The 24,839-nt window shown below is 37.2% G+C and overlaps 1 protein-coding gene across 32 annotated transcripts in view; it reads left to right on the top strand.

The window, feature by feature from the left end:
- Window positions 1–24,839, top strand: part of NRXN1 (neurexin 1) — a 1,346,328-nt gene that overhangs the window by 824,972 nt on the left and 496,517 nt on the right. The gene's annotated exons all lie outside the window — the stretch shown is intronic.

Raw genomic sequence — 24,839 nt, 5'->3', positions numbered from 1 at the left:
GACTAATCATTGTTAGACTGGGACTAGAAAAAATGGTGATTCAAAAAGGAAAGCATTTGACCAAACTATACTTCTAAAAGAGATCCTATAATACCTGTCTAAATAGATCTCAGATAGAGAGATAAAGATATAGGTATATATATGTGTGTGTGTGTGTGTGTGTGTGTGTGTGTGTGTGTGTGTGTGTGTGTGAGTGTGAGTGTGTGTATATGTGTGTTTATGTATGTATATATATATGTAATATATAGGTATATATAGAAATATACTTTCTAAATTTCCAATTAACAAAATATATTTTCCACCCTTCCTACATACCTCCTCCACACATAAAAAATAGCTAACTGAAAATATATGTATAGCAAATATATATAATCAAGCAAATCTAATTCCTTCATTATCTATTTCAAAAAAAATATGAATATCTTGTAATCTAATTTTATCAGAAAAGTTTTATTATGGATCCTCAGGAATTATGATTGGTCATTGTGTAGATCTCAACTTCTTATACTGTGAGTTGAGAGCTCATAAGGGATCACATAACTGGATGTGGGGACTATAAAATTATGATTTATTATTAATAAATGTTTGATTTGTATATATATATATATATGTACATATATATATTATACCCGTCACATAGAAATTTCTTGGTCAAAAAGAGGTTGTAGATGGAAAAAAAATTAAGAAGCCCTCGTATAGACCATTCTCAATGTTTTCAAAGTTCTTTGTAAGACCTTTTTAATTACTTTTATCTTTCTCTCTGAGGATAGGTGCCCCTGGGGTCCACCCATATTCCAGATTCAAGGTTTGCTGAACTTCACAGCTCCCAAGGCTCCAAAGTACCTACTTTTGAAGCATTCTTCCCTCCCATCTCAAAAGCTAAAATATACAGACACCTTGAACTTGCTTAGGCTTTTTTCCCCATTATGCTGACACTAGTAGAAATGCAAAATATAATTCTGACACCTTCTTCATTTTTAATTTTAAAAAATTTGGTGCTGCCTGTGGGTTTTAATAATGCTTCCCCTATGCTGCTTTTAATGCCTACTTTTCTATTTAAAAAGCTTAGCACTGAGCTGTAAGGATTCCCAATTAAGCTTAAGAAAAACATGAAAAGGTTGGAAATGTCTGTCTGACAGCCATCCTGTTTCTTGAGACAGTACGGTTGGTTTGGAGAGCACACGCACACACACACAAAAAAATAATAATTAAAGATGACGTCCTCGGTTGTCTCTCCCTATATTCTCTCTTCTTTCCACAGTTTCCCTTTGACATCTTATTTTCCTCTTTTTCCTCTTTCCAGACTTCTTCCTGGATACCATAACTCCTTACACTTGATTTTCCTCTCCACTCTTTTCCACTTCAACTCTTGCTGGCATGCAAATAATCTTTCCCTGCTAATAAAGGAAGGACTATGTATGATGAGGGTCTACTTTGCGTTCATCATAGCTTCTGCCACCAGGAGAGATACAAAAGAAGTCATTATCCCTGGCTTGTTGGAATTTACAAACTAGGTTTGGAGATAAGATTAACATACAAGAACAAGTCAGAGGATTTTGTAAGATTATATGTGGTTAATACATGTTCAGATGTTAAACTGTATGGTATAGATGATTGTGTCATAGTGAGAGAAATCTGTCCATATTTCCCATGGTGCTCTTTGCTTAAAAAAAAACTTGTAGTGACTCCCTATTGTCTGTAGGAAAAAAAAAATAGAAGTCCCTTGAAAAATATGAAAATCTGACACCAACTTACTTTTCCTAGATTAATTTCCTCTTCATTGAATCTACCTTAGGACAGCTAAGCGATCCAGTGGATAGAGTGTAAGACTTACACACAGGAAATTACTATCTGGGAGATCCTGGGCAAGTCACTTAATTCTGTTTGCCTCAGTTTCCTCATCTGTAAAATGAACTGGAGAAGGAAATGGAAAATCATCCCAATATCTCTGCCAAGAAAAGCCCTTAGATTTCTTTCTTAAGGATCAGGCCTTAAACCAAAACTAATCTGATGCTCATTAGCCACCTATAGGTCCTAGACAAACTCCATTTGGTCACTACTTGGGTCACACTTAATCAGATTGAATTTAAATAGCAGTCATTTCTGCTTTAGCCAGAAACTCTGTGGGTCCTCCCCTTCCAGAATTATTTATTTGGAATTTTTCTGAACTAAGTAAAAGAGGAGATTTTTTTGCCTCAATTTCTAGCTAGCCTTAATCGCTGAATGGGTGCAGCATCAGCCAAACTGAGACCTATTGAAGACCTTAACTTAAAAAGTCCAAACTCTCCCATTGCAATCAAGCCATCTCCAGTTGTCCTGATCTATATCTAGTCACTGGACCTAGATGGCTTCAGAGGAGAAAATAAGGCTGATGACCTTACATAAGCATTCCTCAATTAAAATCTAGTTCACTTGTATGTCATGGCATGGCCTCCCTGATGTCATGGTTTTCTTCCAGAACAAAGGACAAACAATAACAACTCTTAGATTTAGAGAACATGCTATTAACATTTCTATCTTTCAGATTCCTTCTTTTTCATCAAGGCCCATCTTGAAAGGCTTTCTTTCAACCTTTGCCTTACCTCAGTAGTTGATACATTCTCTCTCCTCATGGACTTTTTATACCAATCTCATTGTTTCCTTTCCTGTTTTATACTTACCAGTATACATGCCATACTTCTTCTCAGTAGAATGTAATTTCCCTGAGGACAAGAAATGTTTTGTTTTTATTTTTTATAATCCATAGTACATGGAACTTAATAGGTACTTAATCAATTTTTAATTGAATTGGGAAAAATAATAATAACCCTAATTATATAGTATTTATAATTATATAGTATTAAATTAAATCTTATTTGCTTCTAACAAACAATTATATATGGTTAATAGTATAAGATTAAAATTCCCATTTTAAGTATAGAGAGAGGTAAAATAATCTGCTCAAAGTCATACAAATAATAAATGGCAATACTGTGACTCAAACTAGTATCACTGACTATCTAAGCTGAAAGAGATCTTAGAAGCCATAATACTATCCCCATTTATTATAGCTGAAGGTAATGAGATACCCAAATTCTTAAAGTCAGCTAGATAGATCATTCAGTGGATACAATGTTGGATTTGGAGCCAGGTAAATACCAAGATTGTAAACGTTTCCAGTTGTGTGACTATGAAAGTCATTTAACTTGTCTATCTCAATTTCCTTATCTGTAAGATAGGGATAATAATAGCATCAGTTGGGTTACAAAATAAAATGAGAGAAATTTTGTGAAGTGCCAACAAATATCATATAACAACAAACATTATATAAATTCTGATTATCATTGTAGCTATTATTTATTAAAGTTACATAGCTAGTGTGTAAAAAAGCTAAGATTTGAACTTGGGTCTTCTGACTAGACCTAATTTTTTAATGAATTAATTTTTTAAATGAAGTAATATTTTAACGAAATGTAATAGTGATATAAAGCCCTTATTTTGGGTAAAAAAATAAAGTACACAAAGTTAGAATGCGGAAGTGTGTGTGTGACTTGTCACATGAAAAAGATAAGGAGGGTTTAAATAGCCTGCAATTTCAATATACAATATACAAGAACCTGGCATATATTTGTATCCCCAGTGCTAGGCACTGGGGATACATTTTATGTACTTAATAAAGTCATGTTGATTGATTGATGCTATTTAATTAATGCCTCTTGATTGATTGTAATATGACTGCCAGAAAAAGCTGATAGGATCTGAAGTTGTTGATAAAAGTATAGAACAAGGATGGTGATGAATTAGTTGTATTCCCTTCTTTCTGGTTACACCACTTTTTTTCAATATAGTTTAGTTCTAGATTCTACTTTTAAGAAGATGACCAAGGTAGAGAAGAGATTGGAAACCAGATTATATAAGGAATGGTCGTTTAGCCTAGTGGGAAAAAAAAAAGATTCATGATATTTGTAATTGGTGTTTTGAAGTATTTGAAAGTTGTTGATATTCCACATTCTTTATAAATGCAGAAGAAAAGACAGATTTTGTTTCCGTATATTGGGGGTGAAGACAAACTTTATAACTACAGAAATGTAGTGGACTTACTCATGTGGTATTAACTCACTATTCATTTGGAGATATCCATTCAAGGCTAGATAACTGTTTGCTAGAAATGTTGTAAAAATTATACATGTTCCAGGCATAACTTAAGTAAAACTATTTCTGAGGTCTCTTCCAATTTTCAAAGTCTATGACGGCAAAGAGTAGGGCTGGAAAACAATTCTAAGAGGCTTTGCAACTTGTTCAAAGTCGCAAAGCTAATGGTAAAGTATGAACTAAAACCTGGGGCTTATGTGCTCTTCTACTCATACCACACTATAAGAGGAGAAACTTGGAAATAAAAACTTTTTTAACCTACAGCTTTTCCTCTATTTCACTTTACTCTTTTTCTTTATAAGCCTCCTACTGCTTTTTTTTTTTCTTTTTAATAAACCAAAGCACTTTCAATTTGTTTCATGGTTGCCATCCTAAAGATTTAATCACCAGGTGGCAAACCTATATTTGTTGGTTTAGTCCTTGGGAAGCAGACTCAGTGTGATTGTAGGATCATACTCAAAGCTTTTCTAATGTGTTAGATTTTTCTAGAGTGTGGTCCCTGCTGACATAGCCTTTGAAAATGCAAGGTCAGTTTCTTGACATGATGAAACATAGGAAAATTTAGTGGGAGTTTTACAAAACCCTGGAAAATGTAAAAAAGCCTGAAAGATAAGTTCCATTATCAGTCAAGAATCAAATTAATGAAGAATGCCTATCTGCTCACATCCTTCATTTCCATGGATAATTTATAGGACTGGTCCATAAGCATATATCAGTTTCATCAGTTCATTGTGTCACAAGGAAGGAAGGTGTACAATGAAATTTTACAAATATTACACATAGGGATTAGAAGTTAGAACGACAGGATAGTGTGTGGGTGTGGGTGTGCCTGTGTATTTTGACATTTTTAAGTAGCTTTCTTGTTTCAAAAGCTTCATGAACTAAGGAGAAAGCCGATACTAAGTCCTGAGGTCATTGAATCTTTGTTGCAATGTTTTGTTTGATCTTTTCACTAGTTAGAGATTCTTTGAAATATCAACATGCTCATCTGAAAAATGGGGATAATATTTGAATTGCCTTTCTCAAGTAGTTGCTATGAAGAATATACTTTGTAATCCTTAAACTCAACTTGAGTTATTCATGATTGTTTTTCTTGTAGTTCCCCAGGAGTGCTCAGGATGGGAAATGTTATAAAGAAGGGGATGAAAATGTTGGATAGAAATGTTGGATAGAACATGTATGATTGAAAAATCATGTTTCCAAATTATTCCTATAGAAGTCATATTTAAACCATGAGACTACATGAGATCTTTAAGGAATATGTTAAAATTTGTTTTTATAGATGTAGGTGTTTACAGCCTAAACATTAACTAAATGCAGGCCAGTTATAGAATTGACGTGTCTCATTCAAAATTAGTCATGATACATGGTATTTCCCAAATGCATGTGAAGTTTTTAAACTTTCCTACAAATTTCCCTAGGTGCAAGATAGCAATATATCCAACTATAAGTTAATAAGTGACTGGATTGATCCATTTCTTCAGGAAACAATTTTATTATTTATTTTTACGTTTTTAAGTTTACATAATTGTCTACGATTGGAGTTTATTCAATTAAATTCAGCAAATCTATATTTGAATTGAGTTTTAGGATGTGTCAGTAAGGATATATTACAAATGTAGGTAATTAATTTTTATTTATTTTTCACAAGAGACCTTAAAATAAATCAAATCACAGAATACTTATAATCACCATCAATCAATGGATATTGAAACTCTTTATTGGTCCTAGAGCTAAACTATGTTTTTGTTGCTATTCCTTCCTCCAAATTAAATCATGAACCATCTGTTCTGGAAAATAAATCTATTCAATAACTATGCAAAACTAGATTTAGCATTAAAGCTTTAGGATACTAGTCCTTTGACTTTTCCAATTTTTTGAGCCATCATCTTTATCATCCTTACAACTCACTTTCACATAGTTATATAGTTACTCCTTAAAATAAACCTATAAGATAGAAAATGTAAGAATTATGCCCACTTCACTGATAAGGAGACTGAGGCCATAGTTTTAAGAAAAGATGTTTTTTTTTACTCCCAAATTCATTATTCTTTCTAGTATACTTCAAGCTGCTAATTCCTTCTCCCTCCCCCCTCAATAATTCAGGTTGTAAATCTCCTGCTTTACCTAGGAATGGATATTTAAATATTTTATCATCCTTGATGCCATTTCTTATTATGACCTGAAAGATTAAATAAGTACAACCTTTCCCCCATGTCCCTCCATGTAATAGTATGCTAGGTGTGAACTCTTAAGGAAAAGTCATTCTATGTGTGTCTTTGTCCCCACCCTACTCTTATTTCTCTTTCTCTCATCCTCTCCCCTCCCAGCTGTTTAAAGCCAAATTAATTTATCCTCTATCTTACTATGTATTTTTTTTTTTATTCCCTGCATTTTCACCGCTGTATAAGAGCTATGATGCTGTGGCTCAACATTATCAGTGGTAACGAGAACTCTTTGTTATGAGTAATGTGTGTAATTACCAGATCATCAAAACTGATGCTTGAGTAGATAGTGTCAAGCCATATTTAGCAGATTGGGTTTGAACACCTGGTGGAACAAGTTTCGTCCAATAAAAAGAGCGGAATTCTTTCCTTTTTAAGATGTAATCGAGCTCTCAAGACAGTGGTACATCTGAACCACCGAGGTAGGGGAATAGGGCCTTTTACCGCCTTAATTTGGAAGAAGAAATCACCTGCAGAAGAGGCAGAGTTGCTTTTTAGGTGTTCCCCCTAACGGTGTACACGTGTCCCTTTGAGATGTACAGAATGAAAGTCAGAGGGAAATCTGAGCGATTTTTGTGGGCAGCTAGACTCAGCCTCCCTCTTTAACATAGGCTCGTCCTCTGCATTGCATCCGAGCTTCGGTGATTTGCTGTTTGGAGACTGCAGATTTGCATAGAGCCCCTTCTCTTCGCAAGCGTGTGTGTATGTGTGTGTGTGTGTATGTGTGTGTGTGTGTGTTTTTTCCTTCTTCTGGTTCTTCTCTCCTTCTCTTTCTCTCTCCCTCTCTCTCTCTTTCCCTTTCCCTCCCTACTTCTTTCAGAAGGGTGCACTATTCTGTCGGAAAACATCGTCGGGTATTACTGTCAATAGTGAGAGCACTGAGATTGCATTGGGAGCAGTCTGATTATCGCAGCCTTCGCCCGTGGTGAGCTGGCTGCCCAGAGATTGCCTGTGCGAGTGAGGCGAACCGGCTGGAGCTGAATGGAGGGAAGAGGAGGATCAATTTGTTGGGGGTTTTTTCTTCACTTCTTAAAGGAGCTTTAGCTGGCAAAGTGGCCTCTAGTCCACACGCAAAATGCTGAACGGCCGGATACCTAGCGGATTCCTGGAGTATGGATGTCATTTAGAAGGAAGGCACTTCTTGGAGGTTCTTTAACATCCTTCTCCTCTCCTCCCCCCCAAAAAAAAACCCGCACTCTCATGCACACACCCTAAACTATTTGGGAGTACTGAGAACCTGGAGCCCTGGAAAGCTGGGACCAGCCCCTGGGTGTGTGGTATTTCTTGCCCGGGGTTCCCTTTTCGGACCAGTCCTACACAAGCTGGATTCACCTTGACTATGTTTCGGATTGTTTTGGGTGGAAGGCGCCGCGGACTCCAGGCTCGGGAGAAGACTGTCCGAAGGGAAAGGATGGGTGCCCTGGTGCGGTGAGGCTGCCGGCACTCGGTGTGTGTGAGGCGCTGCCTCTTCGCCCACCCCCCCGCTCCCCGCACCCTGGGCCGCCCCTTTCCCCCTGTAGCCAAAGTTTGCCTCCCGCTGCGGCTGCACCTCTCCCAGCGCCTAGACATGTACCAGAGGATGCTCAAGTGCAGCTCGGAGCTGGGGTTCCCCGGCAGCAGCGGTGGCGGCGGCGGCGGCGGCGGTGGCGGCGGCGGCGGTGGTGGTGGCGGTGGCGGTGGTGGCGGTGGCGGCGGCGGCGCGGGGGGGCGCCTCGCTCTGCTTTGGATAGTTCCTCTTACCCTCAGCGGCCTCCTAGGAGTGGCGTGGGGGGCTTCCAGTTTGGGAGCGCACCACATCCACCATTTCCATGGCAGCAGCAAACATCATTCAGTGCCTATTGCTATCTACAGGTCACCTGCTTCCTTGAGAGGCGGACACGGTGGGTTCCAGATGCCAAGTTCTCTCGGGTTATTCTCTAAGCTCCCCTCCCCTCCCCCCCGCTAGGCTCTAAGATTTCAGAGCAAGAAAAGGGATGTTTGTGTGTGTGTGTGTGTGTGTGTGTGTGTGTGTGTGTGTGTGTGTGTGTGTGGTGTATTCCACTTATTCCTTTGGAGACAAAAGGAAGGGGAGGGGGTATCTTTGCTGTTTGTGGGGTGGGAGGGGCATTCCTTATCTAGATCCCGTTGGGGAAGAGATGTTGGTATCTTTTTAATAGCTAGCCAGAGGCTGGGCATCCATGCCGAGAAGACAGCGTTACTTGCCAAAGGTCGCAGGGTGGGCTGTGGGATGTGGGGGATGGGATAGGATCTGGAGTAGGGATCTGTTGGGGGCGCAAAAGCAGCTGCTGGGGTAGTGTTAGAATAGGCAAAGGCTATGCAGTGTTCTCTCTCTGCCTCTTCTGCCGCTTCCCTCCATCTAGATTCCCTCCCTCTACCACTCCCCCTTCTTCCCCTGGACTCCGCTTCCCTCTAGTATATATACATCCTTTTGATCTGTTGTACATCTTCCTCCGACCCGGGAGGGAAAAGATTCCAGCCTCTGCTTTTCTTTCAAAGTCATTCTAGACCCGAGTGGCTTCCAAGTTTAACCAGTTTTGAAGACTCACTCAACAGGAGGTTCAAATCCAATAAGTAGCCCATTCCCGTCCTGAGCAGAAGGGAAACAAGAAGGAAACTGAGGCTCCGCCAACAGAGTCAGCAATTCTCCATCAAGCCACGACCAAATGGTTGTGTTGCCCACTCCACCCTAACCTCTCTTGGTCTTTTGCCCTGGCGAAACTATTTTCTAAACGGAGCTACCAGAAGGTACCAAAGCCTACTCTGTCCTTATTGAGAATGCTCAGCATAGTGCTGGGATAAGGACTCGAGACCACTATCGCAGGGTTTTTGTTTTTGTTTTTTGGGTTTTTTATAAATGGTTTCCTGACAGTGTGTAGAGGAAAGGTGAAAGCTCTGGCGCACTGGGTTAGGTGGGCTGCCCAGAGGGAAGGAAGTTCAGAGAAAGAAAGCCTTAGGGGCCATCATACTACACTAACCACACTTTATCGTTCTCCCACGCGGCAACTTCCTTTGTGAAGCTTCCGCTAGGCTCTCCATTAGCTGGCTTCTTTCACTGAGTAGGTAAAAGCCTCCGGGTGGGTTGGCTTTTCCCTTTTCTCTCAGGTAAAAACCTCTCCTAGCATTCCTCAGTTACTCAGCCCACTACCAGGATTAACTAACAAAATCTCTATATCAAATTGCTGTAGCTAGTAGGAGAAGGGACCACACAATTAGAGCGTAAGAGTTGTAAGGGACGTTAGAGGCCATCTTCATTTCACAGGTGAGGAAAACTGAGAGAAAATGACTTGTCCAAAGTCTCATAGGTAGTTGCAAAGTCGAGATTTGAATCCAGTGTACTTTCCCTTCCTTGGGGAATACTTATGGATTTGATTATTCTACTCTACTTCCTTCAACTCCTCCCCCACACCCAAAAGCAAATCAGGGTTTGGGTGTTCTTGTTTATTTATTTATTTCTTGCTTGTTTGTTTTGGGGGCATAATGCCAGTGACCCTTATTTCCACATGCCTTCTATTATTTTCTCGTTTTTTTGGAGAAGCCCCTCTAAAGCTCCAACTAGTTATTATACCTCTCCCTATCTCTCAGTGGCTGCGACTCTTACTTAAGAAACTCCAGTGCTTCCAGCTTTCTCTCGCCACCCTTTCTTGCTGCCCCATTCCCTAGAGGCATGCATAGTGTCTGAGGCTGGTTTTCCTTTACAAATTGGTTGATATTGCATTGCCTATTAGGAAATGGACCAAGACTCTACTGCAAAATACTTGTCTCTAGGAATAGCTATACACCCAGAGTAAAGGTCTTGTAGATCACTACTTCCCCTTAGGGATTCTCTTTAGTTAAGAATGACTGGGGATGGGGGCAGGGGGCAGGCTTGTCTTGTCTACTGTTGTCTGTGTAAGAAGTGGTTGTGATTCCCATTAGATCCAGTAAGAATTTTTTTCTTTCACCCATTGCCATTTCATGGCTCTCTAAAAAGCTGCTTTTTTCTCTTTACCTGGAAACAGCCCTAATTCTCTGTGCAGGATTGTGTGAGCTCTGAGGAATATGTGAGACCTGAGGGGTAGAGGGGGGGACAGACAGGATGTGGGTGTGTGGGTACAGCAAACCAGATGGGTGTATGTATGTTGGTGGGGTGGGAGGGAGGAGTGCTTAGTGGTACCAGTGTGAAGTGCTTGTCTAATAATTCCCAATGTAGGTTAACTTTTCTTATTCTGGGGGCTCAGTGTGACTCTAGAGAGGGTGAGGAAACTAAGGGGAACTGGGAGAAAGGAAAGAAGGAAGGAGCAGCCTGATCCTGATGCAAGGGATTTGGGGTAATGGAGAGAATAGGGGGTACGGGTGAGCGGCATTGCAGCAGAGACCTCTGTTTCATTCTCTTCCTTTCCCCTTCCCACTGCAGCCACTACCCCTGCCAGGCACGCCGTCTGCTGGCCTTCAGGAACATTTTTCCCTCCAGAATATTGTTCCTGGCTCAGCTAGCTTCTGAACCAAAAGTCAGAGAGTTGACCTGCTCTGAAACTAAGAAAGAATCCTCTTAGCAAAGGATTGAGGAAGGGCTAGGCTTCTCCCACTTGAACTATAGACCTTGCTGTTTCTTTGGCAGGAAAAGGGGGAGGTTCTCATAAAAGCTTAGACTTCCTTGGAGGGAGCTGTCTTATGCATAAGGACCAGTAGTAAGGAAACAAGTTCTTTTTAGACAGCATCAAAGCATGAGAACCCTAATTTGAATCCTTCTCATTCTGTCCCTTCTTTTTCATGTAAAAACAGGGGCCGGAGGTGGGGGTGGGTGGGAATTAACCCTGATGTGGAATAATCTGGGAACACAAAGAATGGAATGAGCAGTAAGGGGATGGGGCTAAGAGGATGAAGACTTTTAAAGCTTTCTGAGGAGGAGGAGGAGGAGAACGAGGAGGAGAAGGAGGAGGAGGAGGAGGAGGAAGATGATGATGAATCATGGGAATCTTAATGGGCCAGATCAGTGAACTGACTAAAAGAAAGCTAATTAGACAAAGAACCTACAAGGAAATACACATTTGACCACTGTACAAGGCACTTGCTGTGAAAACTGGAGGATGGTTAGTTTTGCTATAATTGTCAGGATAGGATCTCGGCAGGTGAAAGGGAGGTCATTGAACATTGGAATAGGTTTGTGTATGTATAGATAAATAAGAAAGATTTACACATTGGGTTATGTCAGAATATTTTTGAGATACATTCTGGCAGCCTTCCCTATATTTCCCTTCCCCACCCCCATCTGTGCGTGTGTGTTTGTATGGGAGAATGATATTTCTAAATGTGACTCAATTGATCAATAGAAAGATGATATTTAATATGTTTGGAGGATTAAAATTGAGTCTCCTCCTGTGTTTTGGAAACTACTAAGTTGACTCTCCAAGCTCATTCTTCTTTATTTTCTCATCCTTCCATCCTTCATTTATACTCTCATGCGGTGTCACTTAGGTTTGCAGGGAGCAAGAAGATCTCATGGCTATTCTGTTCCATCTTTGTACTAGAGACTGACCCAATTGCAGATACTGTGATGAGAATTTTTTTTTCCACTTAGGAAAAACATAGCTTGGTGCATTCCACATAGTGGGTGCCTCATAGATGATTGTTGAATTGAATTGGTAAACATCAGTGGTCTAGAAATGCTTCTTTAAGACTTCATTTTCTTTTGCATGTGATTCAAATATAAATTATGCATATTCCATGCAGAAATTACTTCTCTAAGTACTAGTTAAGGGGAGTTGGGGATAATGAAAAGAATGATTATAAATGACAGAAGTAGAAACACTTGGAATCAAAACTGCCTGTCACTTAAAAAAATTTCCACATTAGCAATGCCAGGGTACACCAGTGCCAGTAGACTTAGCACACTGCATGTTTTAATATGTACCCGATGTGCCTCGAATAGAATGATGTAAGTGTAATGCTCAGGTTCTCATCTCAGAGCTGGCTTTCATAAATACCTCTGCATACTTTAGAAAATGAATTTAGAGCCTCTCAATTATTTCAGAAGATAGAGGAAGGGGAAAATCCATCAGTGTATGCTCACTCCTTGCCTTTCTTCTCTCCCAGAAGTGCAAAATCGGGAAATTTTACTGTAATGATTAGCTTATGCTTTGCAGGGAAAAGGGGAAAAGGTTTTCCCCAAGAGGAAAAAATGTTAACAGATTTTAAAGTGTGATTTAGAAGAGAGCACCCCATTAATGCTATGCAATGATAGTGATTTTAATCTTAGATTCAAAAACTTCTCCTCTTAGAGTTCAAAGTACTTTAATATGTAGATATTATCTCATGTCCAGGAGTGAGAGGTATGACCTAATCATACCCCAAATATAGCCACAGTTGGACTAGAATTCAGCATTTCTGGTCTAGAGCCCAAAGAAGTCCTGCTTAAGAACCAGTGGTTTTTAAAGTGTGATTTGAGAAGTTCTTTCATGTAGCAATTTGGATAATTACTGTTACACTCAGTTTTGTTTCTGGAATTAATTATCATTTGTAATAAATTTTAAAAGATTAAATTGATCCTACCTTTTTGGTGGTGCCTCAACAAATACAATGTTAATAGTCCCATTCATTCAGGTGATTTTTGTTGTCTATTATGGTAGCAAGTGGAAAAAAGGGAAAGACAAATTGGAGGTGATTTTTAGAATCTTTTTTCCCATTGAAAGGATTTATTTTGTATATTTCCCAATAATTCATCCCATCATAGCTTAGATGAATGCAGACTAGTGACCCAGATTCTTTGCAGACTGAGATATCAGGCAAACCCCAGTAGGTCTCTTCCCCAAACCTATCTCCTCTCTTGTGGTTTTCCTGGGGACAAATCTATTTTGAGGTAGCATTCTTCTATTTTTATTTATTTATTTAAATTTTTTTGAGGTAACATTCTTTTAGAAGTTAATTAACCTTTGTCTTTATAAGAGAAAGGAAGAATCTTCCCCTTTGCAATCAGTTCTCTATAGTCCTTTTAATTTAGCCTGCTCATTCTTTGTTCATTCATTCATACATACAAGTCAGCCAAACAACCAACCAACAACTACTTGTTAGATTGTCTATTCAAAATGTGTAGCTGTATTAAGATTAAAAAAAAAAAAAGTACAACATGCCCCAAAAAACCCAGTCCATACCCTTAAAAAAGATCACAATATAGTCATATATAAATGTTATCAATATAGTTAATCATTTTTAAAAGGTCAAATTCGTTGCCAGTAATACTCCTAAACATGCAAAAATGAATAAACAAAAACCTAGATAATTAACTAAGTCCTTTTCGGCTCAAAAGCCTATCCCCACATTTTTAGGGGTTATGTATATGTTTACTGTTACACTCACAAATTACCCTGTAGCAACATTCAAAGGACTGGGATCTTAAACTCCCTAAGGACAATAACCAAGGCAATCAGGCAGTCAAGTATTTATTAAGCTTCTACACTGAGCTAAGCAATGGGAATACAAAGAAAGACCAAAAAAATCCTTCTACTCAAGGAGCTCACAGGCTAATGACAGAGGCAACATGAAAATAAATATGAACAAACAGGCTATATAAAGAATACATGAGTAATCAATCAAGAGAGGAAAGCCTCTAGCATTAAGGGGAATTAGAAAAGACTGTGAAGATGGGATTTTTAGCTGGGACTTAAAGCAAAGAGGCAGAAATGAGGAAAGATAGAACTTCATCCAGGGTAAAGGGCCAGTAAAAATGCTCAGTTGAAAGATGAGATTTTTTGCTCAAGGAACAGCTAGAAAGTTAACTGAGTCATAAAATATGTGTGGACAGTGTAGGGTGTAAGCAGACTGGACAGGAAAGATGCAGCCAGGTTATGAAAGACTTTGAACACTAGAAGATTTTATATTTGATTCTAGAGGTGATAGGGAGTCCTTAGAGTTTATTGAGTAAGGACTGACAGGGAAATCAACAAGTAGGCTACAGCAGCAATACAAGAATGAAGTGAAGAGGACCTATGAAAGTTTATCTTAGTATCTCTACAAGGGAAATGGGAATAGAGAGGAAGCCATATAGGAGGCAATGCTTTGTCCTATTACTATCTCTTGGAGATATGTGAGTTTATCAGTAGGATATCTATCATGGCTTTTTGTAAATCTTTCATGCAGTAGCTGCTCAAAGGATAGTAGACTCCCTTTGTTCAGTTGTTTTTCATTCCTGTCCAACTCTGTGACTCCATTTAGTAAATGGAGTGCCATTTTGGCAAAGATATCTCCTTCTCCAGCTCTTTTTACAGATGACAACACTGAAACAAACAAGAATAAATAATTTGTCTGGGATCACACAGCTAATAAGTATCTGAGGCCAGATTTGAACTCAAAGTTTTCCTGGATCTAAGCCATCTATTTCTTTAGTGATGATTCACTCTGTCCCAATCTATGACTTCATTGGTACAGGAAATCACTAGAACTGCCAACACATATAGGTATGTGCACTACAATTTAGTGTCTTAGAGAATTGCCTGGAGTGGAATTCTAAAAGGCTAAGTAGCCTGCCTAGAATCTTGCAATGTGCTGGTGTCATAGGCTGATCTTGAACCTGGTATGGTTGCTATCTTTTACAACCTACTGTTGTTGCTATTGATTTTCTTGTTATCTTCAATATTCTAATAATAGTTCTTATTTCCATTGTGCTTTGAGGTTTGCAAAGCCCTATCCTAAAAACTCTCTGAAGTAGATTGTTCAAAAGTACAACAAAGATGATAATAATATTAATGATATATGATGATGATATGTAGCTATCATTTATATAACTCTTTAAATTTTGTAAATCACTTGACAACTATCTTATTTAATCCTTAAAACAATTCTGAGAGTTTTTTTTTAAACAGTACCATTTCATAAATGAGGAAACTATGGCAGTCAGAAGTTAAATAACTTGCTGAAGGTTACATAGCTGTTAAATAAAGGCAGAGACAAGATATGAACTGAGGGCTACTAACTTAAAATATGTTGTACTTTGTACTAAGTAACCTGGTTTGCACAATATTTCTTAGATACTCACCTAACATTTCAGCTGTCCATCTGTTATCTTTCAGACTCAATACATGCTTAGTTCCTTCTCCTTTTTCTATTCTGACATATGCTTGATGATGCCTTGCAAATAAGTTCATATCATTAAAAAATCTTCTATAGCCCATTTCTTTCTTTTCTGTTTGGATCACCCACGATTGTGATTCTGAGGTTATTATCTATCTAATAGATAATATGATCATGAAAAGATAAATGTTTAAAAAAAATGGGCTTTGGAAGTACTGAGTAACTAAGTGTCATTTGAAAACTCCCTACAGTTATTTACCCAAATGGTCTCTAACTTGTTTTCTTCCTCCCATTCAATTTTGAGTCTATATTATTATTCATCTGTAGTATATACTCATGACTTATGTATTAGTGGAATAATATGATGAATGTTCAATGGCATGTCATAATCTGGGCAATATGGGCTCATCATCCACTTTGTTTTTCCTATGTGAATGTTAGTGATCTGTGCATTGATAAATGTTTAGTAAATATTAATAGAATAAAAAATGAATAGATAAATGAATTAATAAAACAGTAAGGTCAGTTACACTATATTGTTCTTCCATATAGATTTTTAATTGCTAGAAAGGATTTTCTTCCAAAATAATATCTTTCCTCTCTACCAGGTAATGTTTATAATTTCTTTAAAGCGAAATACATGACACTTACATGAATTGGTGGATAGAGAACTTAAATAGAAGATATTAAAACATGAGATGATAATAGCAGCTAGCATTTACATAGAATTTTAATGTTTATGAAGTAATTTACAGATATTCTCACAACAATTCTGGGGGAGGTAGGTGATATTGTTATTCCCCATTTTACAGATGAAGTAACTGAGACAAGCAGAGGTTGCATGAATTGCTTAAAGTCACTGTTTGAGGATTTAAACTCAGGTCTCCTTGACTCCAGAGTCAATGCTCTATTTACTGTGTCTCTTAGCTACTTCAAACATTGGCTGAGATACTTAGTTGTGTGATCCTGAGCATGTCACAGATTTAGAAGTAGAAGGAAACTTTTATTCTAACCCTTCATTTTACAGATGAACAAATTGAGGCTCAGAGAGGTTAAGTGACTTGTCTGAGATAATGGAACTAGAAAATGAGTAAAGATTTTTCTCCATTCCAACTCTGTGTTTTATTCCCTACTCTACAGTGTTTCACATATTACTTCTCTCAACCTCAGTTTTCTTGTATATAAAATGAGAGTAATAAGGGCACAAACCCTAATTATTGTAAAGAACAAGTACATCAGCATGTGAAGTATTTTACAAACTATACAATTGTACTTAAACGTTAATGATCATCACAGTCATCTTTTCCCCCCCTGAGGCAATTGAGGTTAAGTGACTTGCCCAGGTCACACAGCTAGGAAGTGTTAAGTGTCTGAGGCTGCATTTGAACTCAGGTCCTCCTGACTTTAGAACTGGTGCTCTATTCACTGTGCCACCTATCTGCCCCTTCTTCTTCTTGTTGTTTCTTCTTTTTTTTTTTTTTTGTCATCATATTTTGAAAATAATAAGCCATTAATAAATCTTGGCTGAATTTCCTGAGAACATATTTTGATTTGATAAGAAAGGAGGAGGAAGAGAGAACAAGTACAAAAAGAATAGAGGAACTGAAACAATCACTAAACAAAAACTAAACAATTTTATGGCCAATTTGTCAATCTCACCCAGGTCTTCTGACATGAAGTCCAGTGCACAACTTAGGATTTCTTCCCCTTTTCTTTATATATTCCTTTCATCCTCATCGATTGTTGCCCAAGATCAACTACCATCGATCTCTCTCTCTTTTTGTCTCTCTCCATCATTCCCTTCCTCTTCTCTCCCTCCCTCCCTTCCTCTTTTTCTCCCTCCCTCCCTCCTTCTCTCTCTCTCTCTCTCTCTCTCTCTCTCTCTCTCTCTCTCTCTCTCTCTCTCTCTCTCTCTCTCTCTCTCCTGTTTCTCTCTCTCTCTCTCTCTCTCTCTCTCTCTCTCTCTCTCTCTCTCTCTCCTGTCTCTCTCTCTCTCTCTCTCTCTCTCTCTCTCTCCTGTCTCTCTCTCTCTGTCTCTGTCTCTCTCTCTCTCTCTCTCTCTCTCTCTCTCTCTCTCTCTCTCTCTCTCTCTCTCTCTCTCTCTCTCTCCTGTCTCTCTCTCTCTGTCTCTGTCTCTCCTGTCTCTCTCTCTCTCTCTCTCTCTCTCTCTCTCTCTCTCTCTCTCTCTCTCTCTCTGTGTGTGTGTCTCTGTCTCTCTCTGTCTCTGTCTCTCTCTCTGTGTGTCTCTGTCTCTCCTGTTTCTCTCTCTGTGTCTCTATCTCTCTTTTCTCCTTCTTTCCCTCTCCCTCCTTCTTTTCTTTCTTTCTCTCCCTCCCTCCCTCTTTGTTTCTTTTTTTTTTCTCTCATACACATACACTCCTTTCACCTTTTATCTATACTAGAGTGGAACAAAGATTAGGAATTTGAGATTATCAAGAGCAAAGAGTTGGTAGGGTAACCAGGTCTTTCTTCTGACTCAGTCTCTTCTCCCTGCTGCCATCCATCCAAAGAATCCAAAATCTTGCTATTCACCTTAGACATCTCCATCTTAGTTCCTCTTAATATTACTCTTATATCCTGCTCATATACTTTCTAGAGCCTCTGTTCCATGTGCTAGAATTGTGTGCAGCAGTTTGGAATAGGGAGGAGGGAAGGTTAGAGATCTCTGTTTCTATTGCAGGAATCTTGAAGTCAAGAGAAATATCTAGATTTCCAAGGTAGTTCTCCAAATGCATTTTCTCATAAAGTGTTAAATTCAGTTCCATTCATTAGTAATGATACTAATTATTATTTATAGTAAAATATTATTCTCTAACCAAGAAACGTTATAGTAAATTGGAAAAGACAGAGGAATTGAGGCCAGAGTCCCAAGGTTGAAATCTCAGGTCTATTATTTAACTATTTTTATAATTTTAAGAAATCACTTGTAGAATGAAAGTGTTAGAATCTATTATCTCTAAACTCTCATTCAACTCTGACTTGCTAAGTAGTACATTAGGATCTAAATAGGCATGTGTGGATTAACATGGGACCTACCAAACCTATATGAGGTTAAATTCTAACACCTAAAAGAATAAAGCTTATGAAATGCATCCAGTGATTAAACTGATAGATAGAAAAAAGAAGTAACAGACATTCCTTAAGATAGTATCACTCATAGTAATGCTGTTAGATATAATTGTTATCCTAGTTTTGTCACATTCTTAGTTTATCTATATATCTTCTTCCTTCTTCCTTCTCCTTCCTTCTTTCTTCTTCTTCCTTTTCTTTCTTCCCTCTTTTTATTCCTTTCCTTCTACTTTTCTTCCTCCCCACCCTCCTTTCCCTAATGCTTTTCTTTTTTTTTCTTTCTTCCCTTCTATCTTCCTCTTTTTTCCTTTCTTTCTTTATTCCTATCTTTACTTCCTCTCTAAATTCCCTTCTCATTTTTTCCTTTATTACCTCTATCCTTTCCTCTTTCCTTTTATTCTACCCTTCTTCCTTCCTACTAGTCTTAACTAATAATATTAAAAATATTTTTCTCAAATTTTTTTAAAATTTAGGGGTGTGTGTGTGTGTGTGTGTGTGTGTGTGTGTGTGTGTGTGTTAGGGTGTATTTCAAAGTATGTTTATAAAAATTATAAGAAAGTCCATTAATGGAATCACAGGAATTAAGGATCACCTTTGCTTGGGAACATCAATATGTAGAAACTGTCATACTGGCTCAGTATGTGCTTCATTTTTCCAATACTGCATTGCCAAGAAAGGCCCCAAGGGAAATGTTGTAAAAGACCAGATTTTTCTCTCCTGAGAGCAAAACACTGGTCCTTGATTTTTTTTTCTTTCATTCAATTTTCCTAAATTTAGGGATTTACAGTATCTCCATAATCCAGAAATAGCATATTCACATTTTTGACAGAATCTCATACAAAGCAAATTTCCATGTTAACCCCACAACAGTCTTTCCCTCTGATACATCTTTGTCATAACTCAAGTACTGTGTTTTCAGTAGGCATGTACCTACCACTCAGTTTGATCTTCAGGTGACAAGATAAATAGTATGATGGAGATAAATTAGTAAAAACTCTTATTACTCCTACTAAAAGTATTATATAGACACAAAGTCTGTGACAAAAATATTAATAAAATAATCACAATGGTTATAATCACATTATAAATAAAATATGATCTCTGACTGAAAATGCTCTTATTACCTTTGCTTAAAGAGAGTTAAGAAGGACCTACTATGCTGAGTGTAGGCTTAATATCTAGATAAATTATAATCTGAGACTGAAGGAAGTGCCAAGCTCTGAATCTGTGTTAAAATAGAATGTGCATAACCAAGTATGGTCCAGGGCTGCTATGAGTCTTTCTAGTAGCTATTTTGACACTTAAATCAAAAATTTTGGAGCTTTTCAACTGTGATACATAGGACACTAGTTTCAAATAAGTTTTGTGCTATGTGAACTCTAGATTTTCTAAATAAGATTATAAAAACAAGGCTTTAGAGAATTTCTATTTGTGTGTACATGTGATTGTATGATATTTATATGTAGATAATGGAAAGAGAAGTATCTGTGGTCTTCTAGAATCTTAACAGTTAGCAAGGATTTTAAAAGACGAATGTAAATTAATTTTGTGAAAGTGGCGTATGATATTCTACCATATGTCACTCAAGGAAGTCTCTGATTTGGAGGTTATTTATGGGCAGGCATGTGTAGAAAAAAAAAAAAAAAAAAAAAAAAAAAAAGACTGACCCAAGAAGGATAGCTCAAGGAAGTGGGGTTATTTTGGGCTAAACTGTGGACTTGGCTTTAGAAAAAGCACTCTTCCTCAGACACTTATGATCCCAGACAATTCAGTTACCTTCTGTGCCTCAGTTTTTTCATCTGTAAAAATCCAGCTGTGAGTCTTATGATTCCATGACAGCTGAGTTTTATTACTAGAGGTAAGTCTAGGTGGTATAGTAGATAGAATGTTGTACTTAAAACCAGAAAGACCTGAGTCCAAGTTTCCTCTCAGATACTTCCTAGCTATGTCATTTGGAGCAATCCACTTCATCCTTTTCAGACAATTGTTACTTATCTTGTAGAATGGAAATAACAATGGCACCTATTTCAAAGTGTCATTATAAGAATTAAATTGGATAAAATAAAAATGTATAAATATGTATTAACATACACATATGTATATATACATTATTTATGTGCATATGTGTGTGAATACTTATTATATGTATATGTGGACATTAAAAAAACTTTATAAACCTTAAATCACTACATAAATTTTAGTTCTTAAATTTTTATTATAACTAACATAATGAGTTATATGAATTCATATAAACTCTCTGAGGAACCTTACATATTTTATTTTTAAAATGGAGTTGGACTAAATACTTTATAATAAGGTTGCATCTGTCTCTAGTAATTCTGTGATTTTAGCCAGTACATTTCACATATTTAACTAAATCCATCAAAAATGTATTAAGTGGCTACTATGAATAGGGCAATGTGCCAAATTCAGGGATATAAAGCTGAATATGGCATAAACCCTACTCTCAAGGAGCTCATAATTTAATGGAAAGTGGAAGTAGTGGAAGATACATATTGATAACAGTAATAGATGGAAGACTCTACTAAGTACAAACCTGAAATATAGGCAATGTTCTAGTCTAAACTGAAGGGGGGAGAGATTATTTTCATCGGCAGTTGGGTCAGGAAAAGTTTCTAGGAGGAAAATTGCCAATGAGATGGACCTTCAAGAAAAGGACATATGTGAAAAAGTCCAGTTAGGCAAGGAGTCCATTTGAGGGATGGAGAATATAATATAAAAAGTTACAGAGATGATAGAAGACAGATCTTAACAGGGTGGTTCAGTTTGTAGAAATGAGCATTGTCATTGGACAAACATACAAGTTTAAGCTATTTTAGCTTTCAATGACCATCTACTATAAAAGTCTGTTTGATCATCAATGCATATTTATCTAGATTTGATTAGGGCTAAGGAATACTAAGGGGAAATCACCCTTTTATTCATTATGCTTGTTGTGATGCCTTTGATTGTAGAATCTCAAATTTTAAGTTATAATTGCATTATCTTGAAAGTGCAGTGTTACACCATACAGAAATACACAAATATAAAAATATATTTTGTGGCTATCCTAAAAAAAATTATTTACTGTGAAGTGTATATGAATACACTTATATGAATACCATATTGCTTCTATTATTGCCTCTACAACATTATTGAAGAATGGAATACTATACATATGTATGTATGTATGTATGTATGTATGTGTGTGTATATATATATATATATATATATATATATATATATATATATATGCTTAACCTAGAGGTATAGTCTTTCTGTTGACTTATTCCTAGCAAATCTTTGAAAACCTTTTGTCTACTATGTTAACATGCTTTAATCTGTCGTGATGTCATTTTATAATTGCAGTGATCATTTTCAGCTACCATGTGTGTTACATGCCTTGCTTAGAGAAACACTGGAGCGTGACTCATTTAAATTTAAATATCACTGGGAATTTTTGCCTTGAAGTTGTATATGAAAACATAGCTTACTATTTGTTTGGCTTGCTGAGGTTTATTTTTATGCCATAGTGTTTAGAACTGAGGTTATCTTGTCTAAGATCTCCATTTTAAAAATGAAGCAACTGAAGCTCAAAGATGAAAGGCTTCCCCAAAGCAGTTAAATAGCAGAGCTGGGGTTCAAGCTCAGGTCCTCGAACTCAAAGTCAGGATCTTTCCCCTATTTTGCAGTGCTCTTCCCTATTATTATATGGTGTCCAGGGACTTTCATAGGTATTTTTGCCAGTTTGTTCAACTTGTGTCTCGGTCAGATTTTTTTTTTTTTTTTTGGACCCTATCTATCTAGGATTAAGATGGCATAAGTTTCCTCAAAACTCTAACATGTATTTCTTTGAAGTACATATTTAGCATTTTTTAAATTGCAAAGTGCTGTATCAGTCATTTTCCATGTCTGCTGTCAAAGTATTAACATAAGCTGGAATAAAATGAATAATAAATTAATCTCCGTCAGCAAAGTGGTTAATTGGACATGCTGTTAAATATGCAAATGATGTATATATTCTGGCCTTCACACAGACGCTTTTCTTTGTGTCTTGTCATCAGTGAGTCCAGAAGGCTTTGTTGCTGTCTGTGGACAGTTTACAGTTCTGTAATCAAAGTGGAACACTGCTGGGGTATTCCTGATAAACATCTTGATAGAAGCTCCCACTGTCTTACTACATATTCAAGGTATTGATTGACTGAGGTGCCTTTGGGAGGACTAAATAAATAACAACAGTCTATTGTTACTTATCAGTAATAACACTTTGGGCCCAGCTAGTTGTAATCTTGTTTTTAGATGTAAGACATGTTTTATTGCTTTTTAATCATACAGTTTCAAATAAGTTTACAGAAAAAACTAATTTAACAAACAACACAGTGTGTGCTTCATGCTGCTGCTAATTTTCGAAAATAGATTTTGTCTGATAGCAAGAAACTAAGTTGAATTGGGGAATATGGGCTGGGATTTATTTTTCTCTCATTTTCCTCAGCAAAAAGGCCAACTAAAAGAAAATTCTAATGATGTAAACAAACAAGACAGTATGAGCTTCATGCTGCCACAGAAATTCTCCTTACTACCTTAAGACAGCCTAGGATAACCAGAATGAGTTCTATTTTAAAATATTTGGAAAAGGTGATTCAAGGTACCTTTTTAATGTTTAACAATCCTCACAGTCAGGGAGTATTTCTTATAGCTAACCTAAATCCTTCATGTTGCAACAGACTTGTTATTATTCTGTATGTAATGGAGAGAAAGGCTAGCTGGTCTTCTATTGAGGAATCCTTTACAGAATCTCAAAAATTGGAAAGGATTTCAAAGGCCATCATATCTATCCCACATCTTTCTTTGACATTACGAAGAGTTCATCTAGGATTGGCTTGAATAAGGCCAATGAAGGCGAATTTCTGTGGCTGTCCCACTTTTACATTACTCTAATTGCTACGAACTTGATCTTTCTATAAGACTTAAACTTGCCTCTTAGGATACTGTTTATATTCTGGATACTCCCCAGATTACTAATGTCCTCAAAAAAGATAATAAATTTTAAGCACTTAGCACAGTGTCTAGCATACAGAGGCACTTAATGAATCTTGTTCCATGTCCTTTCTTTTCTCATTAAAATGTGGTGCCCAGAACTGAAACACTATTCTGTTGGTTGGTTCTGATCTAGATAAAATACAATACAACCACTTGTGCTGCCATATTACTTGGTTATCTCATATTGAGCTTGCAGAAAACTAAACATTTCCTTGTAACTTCTTCACATTAATTAATATCTAGCCTCACAACAAACATTTATTTTTCATTAAAGATTTTTATTTTTAAAACATATGCTTAGTTTTCAATATTCATCCTTGCAAAATCTTGTGTTCCAAATTTTTTCTCCCTCCCTTTCTCCCACTCCCTCCCCTAGACAACAAGTAATCTAGTAGGTTAAAGATGTGAGTATACATATTTACACAATTATCATACAAGAAAATCAGATCAAAAAGGAAAAAATGAGAAAGAAAAGAAAATGAAAGCAAACAACCACCCAAAAATGAAAATACCATATTATAATCCACACTCAGTCTTCACAGACCTCTTTCTGGGCATAGATGACTCTTTCCATCACAAGACTATTGGAATTGACCTGAATTGCCCTGCTGTTGAAAAAAGACATGTTCATCATTGTTGATCATTACATGATTTTGCTGTTGCTGTATACAATATTTTCCTGATTCTACTCACTTCACTTAGCATCAGTTCCTGTAAATCTCTCCAGGCCTCTCTGAAATCATCCTGCTGGACATTTCTTACAGAACAATAACATTCCATAACATTCATATACCACAACTCATTCAGCCATTCTCCAACTGATGGGTAGCCACTCAGTTTTCAGTTTCTTGCCACTAAAAAGGGGGTTGCCACAAACATTTTTTGCACATGTGGATCCTTTTTCCCCTTCCCTCAGATTGCAGTCAGAGATTTGAACCTGTGACTGACTCCAGAGCCAGTATCATGATAGATTAATATGTTGCCATATTAAAATGTTTTAGTTTAGTTTAGGATGATCTCTTTGGGATACAAGCCCAGTAGAGACACTGCTAGATCAAAGGGTATGTACAATTTGACAGTCCTTTGGGCATAGTTCCAAAATTCCAAATTTCTCTCTAGAATGGTTGAATAAGTTCACAACTCCACCAACAATGTATTAGTATCCCAGTATTCCCACATCCTCTCCAACAATGTTCATCATTATCTTTTCCTGTCATTTTAGCCAATCTGAAAAATATGTAGTGGTACATCAGAGTTGTCTTAATTTGCATCTTTCTGATCAATGGTCATTTAGAGCATTTTTTTTCATATGACTAGAAATGATTTTAATTC

This window comes from Sminthopsis crassicaudata, chromosome 2 (genome assembly GCF_048593235.1).
Source record: "Sminthopsis crassicaudata isolate SCR6 chromosome 2, ASM4859323v1, whole genome shotgun sequence".
Lineage (NCBI taxonomy): Eukaryota > Metazoa > Chordata > Mammalia > Dasyuromorphia > Dasyuridae > Sminthopsis > Sminthopsis crassicaudata.
This window is presented reverse-complemented; position numbering and strand designations above follow the sequence as displayed.